We start from the raw sequence: 10,020 nt of genomic DNA, 5'->3' as shown, positions 1-10,020 counted from the left end.
GACATTTTAAAGAATACATCTGTACATATTTTTCTATAATAACAATTTGCATCAAGAATAAGAATATGTGAGAATATTATCATTTTTTGTATTCTTTAGATCATATTTTGTAAGAATAAGAACGAGTTATAATGGATGGTTAAGAATGAGAATGAGTAAGAATGCATAAAAATGAATGAGAATGTGTGAAAATGGCAAACAATTATGTGACAGTGAACTTTTTTCTCATTATGCAATTGAAGGATTCTTGAAGAATTCAAACATTCTTGAAGAATTTATGCATTTTTTGAAGAATATATACAACATTTAAAAAGAATACACACAACATTTAAAAAGAATACACACAACGTTTTGTTTTATACTACGTTCTTTAAGAATTTATTTGTAATATATACTACATTCTTTGTATAATATACAAAATTCTTGATGAATATATAAAAAAAACATGACATATACTGTATTCTTTAAGAAGTTGTTTGTCGAAAGGGGAAAACCCAACATTCTTTTCCAACGTGCATCACTTTTTATCATCTTTGTTCATCTTCAAACAACCAACACTATCTGCAACATTCTTGAACCTTCGGTCTTTTTTTAGCATTTTATTTTTGAAGAATACGATAGTTTCGGTATTTCATTCTTATTGAATAACATGCATTACAACCAATAAATAAGGAAATATCATAGATCAGTTTTTTACTATTTGGCACTCTTAAGCGGAGTTCTAAGCCATTGGAATTCCAAGCATTGTAATAACTTTGAAAATATTGAAAAGCTAAATGGATGTTTCATGATAGCATTACCTGATATTTGCAACCTGCTGCAAGAAGATTCTCACAGGATCCACCAAATGAAGAGCTAAATATTTCTTGAGAAGGACCCGCATTTAGACAATACACATACATTTCATGTGCAATTTATACATGCATATTAAACAATATATCTTCATCCAAGAACTTATCCCTATAATTTCAAGGTAGATAGAAAAGGAGATGCTCAAAATTCACAAAATTGGAATTCAAAATATCAAAAAACATGAATAGTAAGAATCCATTTCAAAATATCAAATATCATATACATTTTCATCATCATCTTCATCTTTGTTTCCATCTGCCCATCTGTATATTCATCTCTAATAATATCCTCCATTGGGGGTTTGGTTTGTCCAATATTTCATTCAAGAAATTAAGAAGCCATGAACAGTTAGAATCCATTTCATCATCAAATTTGCATTTTACACTGTTTTTTATTAGAATAGCATCTAATATTTTGTCAGAATGGTTTGCTAAAAACTACAACTAGCAAAAAACAAACTTTTCATTACATTATTGGTTCTTGACAAATGAAGTTGAATACACATTGCCTTGCATTTTTCATATTCTTTGAGAATACAAACAAAATTAAGTAAAATGAATAAATTTTTGTAGAATGAGTATTATTTACAACGACAATACAACCACACGAAAAAGGGTGAATATACTTTGTTCTTCAAGAATGTGTAACTAGAACTGTAAACTTCCAAAACAAGCAGTAAATTATTTATTCTAATATAATAATTCTTGAAGAATGGTCAGTTCATACTTGAAAAAAAATTGACAAATCACTACTCAAACGTGAAAAAAACTAATTAAATTAAATACCTTAGAAAATAATTGAAGATGATTAATTTGACATTTTTTTATAAAAACGTTCATGCTGTTGGAGATTATATAAAGCATCAAAAATAAGTACAGTTCTAACTTTGAGAAGAAATCATATCCCTCATAGCTTCACTTTCTAATTTACTAAAAAAATATAAATACAAATGAATAATATTATTAAAATCTAATGAAGATGAAGTGATACACTTGCAGGAAAGAACTAGAATTAATAATATATATGAAGTCAAACTGATTTCACGAGCATAATGAATCCAATTTAGTGTTTCATTCTATTTTTTTTATAATCTTGTGGCAACACAGATCAATCAGTGGAAATAATTACACATTTGCAAATTCGATAATACCAACAATGTAAAAAACAATAAGCAACTGTATCTTCTATTTTTTTGATGCATAATTTAAGGGTTTGCACATATAATAAAATTGTTTATCATACGGACTTGAATCTTACTTTGCGATTAAGATGGAATTAAATCGAAGATGATAATCAAGAAGGTGAAATCAAAGATGACAAACCGGACGCTTAGGGTTCCACGGGCGACGGTGAGGGGGATATTAGCATGCAACATCGACGATAACGATCTGATAACGGCTACGAAGTCCAATAGGTATGCCGACTACGATGGCATGACAACTTAATATTCCGCCAACCGCTTAGTTGTTGATTGTGATGAACCTGGTAATGGGGTCGGTGGACTGTTCTTCGGGTTGAAGACGATGGTCTTATGTTGATACTAGGATGAAACTGATATGCCTATTTTAAAGGTAATAAATTGATTTAATTTTTTACCATAATTAATAATAACAAAATTACTATTATATCCCTATCAAAATGATTGGTTTAGATTTAACCATACATTCGCACAATGACTTTTTACATTTGAACCTAACTATATATATATATATATATATATATATATATATATATATATATATATATATATATATATATATATATGCTAGACGAATTCCCGCGCGTTGCGCAGCGAAGATTAAAAATATATTGTTAAAATATTGAAAAATATATGTTTAAAATGATTATGTTATTGACATTAACTTTAAGATAATATATATATATATATATATATATATATATATATATATATATATATATATATATATATATATATATATATATATAGGGGAAGGCTCATGCGCAAATGCAAATAATTTGCGAAAACGCGAAAACACATATCATCCAATTATACATTGCCACATCATTCTTATTATTTATCTAATTATTAAACATTATAATTATGATAAAAGGATATATATATGTAATTTTCCAACCCCACTTTCAAAATCAGTTTCTCATTATATTAACCGCATTGCATTGTAACTTCCACACAATTGTTTTTCACCGTCATTTGTAACTTGAAGTTCAATAACATGTTTTGTTTTTTATTTGGATTTTTAATATATTACCCTTCTTTCATTGATTAATGATTGCATCCCACCACGTGTTGCAGTATTAATTTCCTATAATTTATCAATTGGTTTTTTCTTGTTTTATATGTAGTCAATTTCTTTATTTGCATTAAATAAGTGTGCGTAAACAAATTTCCTGGACTTACTTAGGATTTTGTATTATTAAATTAACAAGAATGAAACAAGTACATGTACAATTAGAGAATGAAAAAAAATTCATACATGCTCAGCAATTGATGATAAGTATAATTAATTATCTTGACATGCCATGTTTAATTAACAAAATTTTCAATTTCGGAATCTCTTAATTTGGCACACTTCGTCAATAACTTCAATCATGTTTGACTTTTTTTTTAAATGACTTTTCAGAAATTGGAATTTGTTTTTATGAACACATTATATATCTTAAGATCGTATCATCTCACCCTACTATCATGCTCTTCCACAACCCTTTAACTATTAGTAAAATATCTAAATTACCCTTTGCTAAGAAGATACAGACAATTGTATTAACCAAAATCGATACACAAAAACCTGCAACTCAAATTTGAATTCAAACAACATGATAAATTCTACGGTGGTTGAGAGATACATCTAAGAACTTTATCACCAAGGCGGAAAACATGGGATACTAGAGGCCAAATTCATAATCCTGTCCATGGTGGACTTCAATGAGAAATTATCTACTGATGCATACATCTCTTTTACTTTTCCATCTCTTTTACTTTTCCGCTCAAACGCCTTGAGAAAATATGCTTGTCCTGGACTGAAATGAGCTTCTTATTCTCAAAAGACGACTTCAAATGCCATATTTTCAAACCTGCCACTGACAAGAAGACTACAGTGAAATAAACTGAATAATGCCATTCTTGAATTTGTCTTGCTGTTGAGCTCTTGGGTATCATGTTCCTGTAACAAGCACACAAAAAATCACATTTCTTGCAGCTATAGAAACACAAAATCTAATTAAATACCTTTCTCGGAAGTAAAATATCTCATCGCTAATGTAAGTCACAACATCTACAAATCCTTTTTAGCCACATTGGACCAATCTTTAGCAGCTACACACGATCATCGATAGAACTGCACAAGAGTTTTAACGGTGTGATGGTGATTGATGGCAAAAAAAAGCCATGTAATCCCGACCACCCTCGATAGCCAGCAGTGCAAGCACATAGTTTGTTGCCAAGTTGAGACGTAAACCCTGATATATAGAGATTACTTTTTAAATATAACATTAGATGCTTACTTGTCATCAGAATGACTGGAAATAGGAAACGTATTTGATTCTCTATAATATCATACGGGACAGATGTATGTTGACTGAATCATTCAAGGGATCAGCCCTGAAATATTCTAGCTCTTTTGTAAGCAACTAGCCAACCCCAACGTTACATGAGCCCAATCTTTAAACACATAATATAACTAATTGAACATGTTGTAGCTTATTTGTTTCGGTTGTATAAGAGTCAACATAGAACATGATTTTGTGAATTTTTTAAATGATGATTAATGTATCCTCTAGTTCATCGGCTAAAAGAGGACATAGAAAAATACATGTATTAACGAAAATAGAAGACTTGCATTAACGAAAATAGAAAGATACATGTATGAAACTGAAAGATAGATTAAGTTGAAAAAATAGAGCATTAAAAAGGATTAAACATTTACCCTGTGTGTTATTTGGCATTGGAGAGAAATTCGAGAAGATAATAGGTAAATATCAATGAAGGTGGAGTCTATTTCATACCACCAGTTAGGTAGCCAATAATTGGTAATGAAAGTAGACCCGACATCGATCGATAGAAAGGGAGAATCGGATTTTTTGATTAATTTGGGGTTGGAAATATGAAAGAAGGATAGTTGTGGTGTGAGGAAGAAGACAGACGCCATTTTGAGGCAATCGAAAAGATACCTTGATCTACATTTATGCAACAGAGGATTTAAGATCTCATAGACCATTGTAGACCCTGAGATCCAAAATCATGTAATCACTTCTTACCCTTACAAACTTTCTTCATCGACTCCAGAGATCCAAAATTCATTTTCTGATCTAGAGTCCTTGAAGCCATTGTTAACGTTTTCTTACAAATTCATGTGTGTGATCGAGCCCACAAAACAGAAACTGCAGAAACAACAATAAATCCTTAGAAATTCGTTCCATTTCAAATAAACTAAAAAACCTAAATGTAAAATAAAAATAATAGAAGATAAAAATATAGAGATTACAACCACTAGACAGATTGTGAAGATATGAGAGGTTAAACTCACCTTGCATCTTTGTTTTCTTGTGATTTTCCAATAAAATGATGCTCAAAGTCTTATGAATGATCTTTATGTGGGATTTGAGAGGTACCGGGAAGTATTTCCATGGTTTTACCAAATAACCCTAAATCCATTTGCCGGTTAGAACCACCGCAATTAACCGCCATAAGCTAATTACCATCTTAACCTTATAACTAAAATAAACCATTTAAATAATTAGATAATAATTAAAATTCTAATATACATGTGTAATCTTCTTATTGATTGTTTTCATTTTCACAACAACTTTATATTTTCGCATGAACCTTCTTTATATATATATATATATATATATATATATATATATATATATATATATATATATATATATATATATAATCTCAATTATTTTGAACAATAATATTCATTGAAATCAACCCACATTCCTCATTAATAGAATCAAATATAATTATCTATTTAGTATTATTTCTAACAATTATTATTATTGATTAATTATATTTTTACTTATGTGATCATTTTCTAATTTCAATAAAGACGTTCATTTAAAATACAATTTATTTATAGCTAAATGTAATTTATAATTTGATGTTATTATCATTTAAAATTGTTATTCATTAATTTTAAATCACTTATTATTAATAATAAGTTAAAGAAGACTTTTAAGAAACACTTAATATTATTATTAAAATGTGAAACATGCACTAAATAATAAAGTGATAAGATAGACAATTTGCATTTCAAAAGAGACTTGCATGGATAATATGACATATCCATGTAATTTGATTTTATTATTTATAATTATTGCTTATTAATTTTAAAACCACTTGTTATTATTAATAAGTGAAAGAAACTTTTAAAAAACACTTATTATTATAACAAAAATGTTAAACATATACTAAAATATAAAGTGATAAGATAGACAATTTGCATTTTAAAAAAAGCTTACATGGATAATATGGATAATATGACATATCCATGATTTTTAATTAATTATTGTTTTGAAGCAACATGAACATACAAACATGCATACAATAGTTAATTAAATATTATATATATATATATATATATATATATATATATATATATATATATATATATATATATCACATTCCATAACATATGATCGATAACATGAATCTAATCTAATTTACATTAAAATTTCAACCACAACATACAATGATATTCTTAAAAGAATACTTAAATCAAGAAAATACAAAAAAGAATTAGTATATAACAAACTTACAAATTAAAAACTTCAACATAATAACATGGCTCGAAAAATTGTTCAAAGTCCTCAAACCAACACAAAAAACTTTAAACTTGTTTTCTTTGTGAATTTTGTATGTGATTTGTATTTGTGTGTCTACTCAAAAAGATTGATCTTTTTATATTAGAGTATCCATTAATTGTTTATTAAATATATTATATAAGTTATAAAACCTTTGAATTGTTAATCATTATTAAGAGACTTTTGAGTGATATTCATTAAAATAAGAGGTTTCAAATGCATGAGGTGTTTGCAAATTTTTATGGGGGTTTCAAATGCATGAGGTTCAAGAAAAAATGCTAGATTTATATATATATATATATATATATATATATATATATATATATATATATATATATATATATATATATATATATATATATATACATATAAATGTTGCTTATGTTTATTATCAATTTGATCAAACATTTATATTGTATCAGTTATGAGTTACCTTGTCGACTACCAGTCTATCATCAAACTTAGCTTATTAGATACAAATTATTTTTTCATCCCATGTATCAAATACAACCTAACTCATTTTTGTTCTCAATCTATGAAAATATTACTAATACCAATACCAATTATTCGACAGTAACTTATAACACACAATCAACGCGTCGATATTTTTATGATATAAATTTTTTTTTATGAAAATCAATATTTTACTTTACTGGAAAAAATTTAGATTCAAACCCAATATTTCAAATTTAAATCTGACATATTTTTCATTTTATATTTAAAATCATCATACGACTGATGAAATTATCTAGATTTTTATCAAGGTTCTAAAAAGTTCGTCATGGCTCCGCAATGGCACGCCATGGCTCTGAGGCTTGTACCTGCCGCCAAGCTTTACCAAAACGCCGTCTTAACTCATATATGTGTATAAAAATAAATAATAGTTGAAAATACATATAAAAATATTAATTATATAAAAAATTTCCGCCTTTTGTCACGCTTTACAAACGACATAGCTCGCCAAGGCTCAAAAAAACTTGAGGCTTGACATTGCCGCCAAGTCACGCATTACGTTATTTTGAAACCTTGATTTTTACGCTAATATTAAAATAGTAATTGAATTTAAGATTGTAGTAGATTTTGTTTGATCCTCAAAAATTAACCGCGACCTAATATCGCATGGAATAGTCAACACCCAAAAGGAGTCTCAATCCTCTTTTAAAAATATCAAATCCGATTTTTTTATTAAATTATAATAATTTATTTTCAGAATGGGACAAATTATTTTTCAGTCCCATAAACTATTCAACTGGAATCAAATTGCACAAGGTTAAGACAAACCATGCTTAACCAGAGTCAACTCTAGTTTCATGGACCCTACTACTTGATTAACAATTAAGAAAGAAAGAGAAGAAAACAATGGTCAAAGAGAGAACACTAAAACCTTTGGTGCCAAATTGCAAAGTGGTGTGTTGTGTAGGTGTGGAACCCATTTGTTTTTAGCGCGATAGACGTTTTCGGTTTTAATATTTGCATGAGATGCACAAGTGTTTACTACTTTTGACATTAGCCACCAAACAATTTGGTAGTATTATGATAAATTTATTTTAATATTTATCGTATTAAATTTTTGTAAAGCTACTTATTGTGTTATTCACTTGTTGTCACTCCGGTTATATACAACGCCAGATTCGCACAGAGAGATGATTAATTTGGAATTAATTCGGGATTAATTTGAATTAATTAAAAGTGAAAGGGGTGAATTGTAATTGTTCAGTAGTTGAACAAAAGAAACAATTCTAGAACCCTCAATGGTATGAATGGTTTTGGAAGGTTTCATAGGGTTTCTGGAAGCCTCTGGTTGCATAAAAGAAAATGACTTGAATTAGGACTAAATCTATTATTTAATTAATTCAAATCTTGTTTTGCCTGTAAATTACCTAAACTATAAATAGGACCCATTGACTTGTAATTTTTGTTCATGACATTACCTATAACCATAGGAACAAAATTTCCCTCATATATCCTATCTCCTCCTCGGGTTTTTGATTTTGGGTGTGGGCCATTAGATGCATCATCCTTTTGATGCTAGCTTTCCAAGACCAACAAACACAAGGGATTGAAGTGATTTGTTTACTACAACAAATCAAAGGTATGTAACCCTAATCCTATGTATATTCCGATTATAATAGGTTTCCCTTAGGGTTCTTGATGTTCATAGTTTATTGTTATCAATTAGAGAAAACATAGATCATTATAGGTTGCATGTGAGCTTAAGTGTTAAGATTTTCCGCTTTACATGTTTTTGATAACCTATAAAACCCATCAGTGGTATCAGATCCATTGTTTTCTATTGATTGTGCATAATATGAATGGATCAAAAACTCGGGTTTATCGAAAATAAACCCTATCCCTTTGAAAATTTCGACTTGACTAGGGTTTCTTGAAACCCTAGCCTCCACCCCTTAATTTCAAAAATGTTAGGGGTTCCCTTAGGGTTTCTAGTTTCCTTAATTAAAATTTTAAAGGGGTGTTTGGATAGGGAAAAAAGAGGGTGCTTATTGCTTATTGCTTATTCTCACCACAATAAGCTAAGTTTAAGTGTTTGGATATGCATCCTTAAAAATCAGCTTATTGTGGTAGGGATAAGCTAAATAAGCTGATTTTAATAAGCATCTCCCTCCTTGTTTATTGCTTATTGCTTATTCCCATAGCAAATAAGCTAATAAACAATAAGATAATAAGCTATAATCTAATTTATCCAAACACCACCTAAATGCCTTAAAATTTGGATAATTAAAACTTGGTAACTCTTATCCCTATTTTTCGAAAATTAGAAGGGTTAAAAGATTATGATTAAATTTGAATTATTTTATTATTTGTTAATTGAAGATAATTATATAATCTCCAATTATTTAAATATGAATTATTTTATTAATTGTTTAATTGAAGATAATTATTTAAATCCCTAATGATTTAAATTAATTTAATTGGTTAATTAAAGGATAATTGGTAAATCATTAATTGTTTAAATTAATTATTAAATGTTTAATTCAAAAATTAATTTTAAACTCTAGTATTTTGAAAGGTTTAAAATACACCTTATACTATTATGATTAAATGTTTAATATAATATACGTATAAGAATAGTCAGTCAAATAAATAGCAGGTCTCATTCACGAAACCATGCTATAAAGTTGGTATAAAGAAACGACCTATAAAATAACTGTTGAATGAGTGTCTTTTTCAGTTTTCACCCACCGCTCTCATGTGTGGTGGAGAGTCGTTAGCCGAACAGGTTTTATATGACATAATCTCCTTAAAAATATAATGATATAAAGTACTAGAACCTTCTTTAAAATCCCACTCTAGTTACTTTAGGAAAATGTGAAATTGTATGCTAATCTATGAAAACACACATCGTTTCTTTATGAGTCGTTA

The sequence above is a fragment of the Lactuca virosa genome, chromosome 2 (genome assembly GCF_052849685.1).
Source record: "Lactuca virosa cultivar CGN04683 chromosome 2, Lactuca_virosa_CGN04683_v6, whole genome shotgun sequence".
Classification (NCBI taxonomy): Eukaryota; Viridiplantae; Streptophyta; class Magnoliopsida; order Asterales; family Asteraceae; genus Lactuca; species Lactuca virosa.
This window is presented reverse-complemented; position numbering follows the sequence as displayed.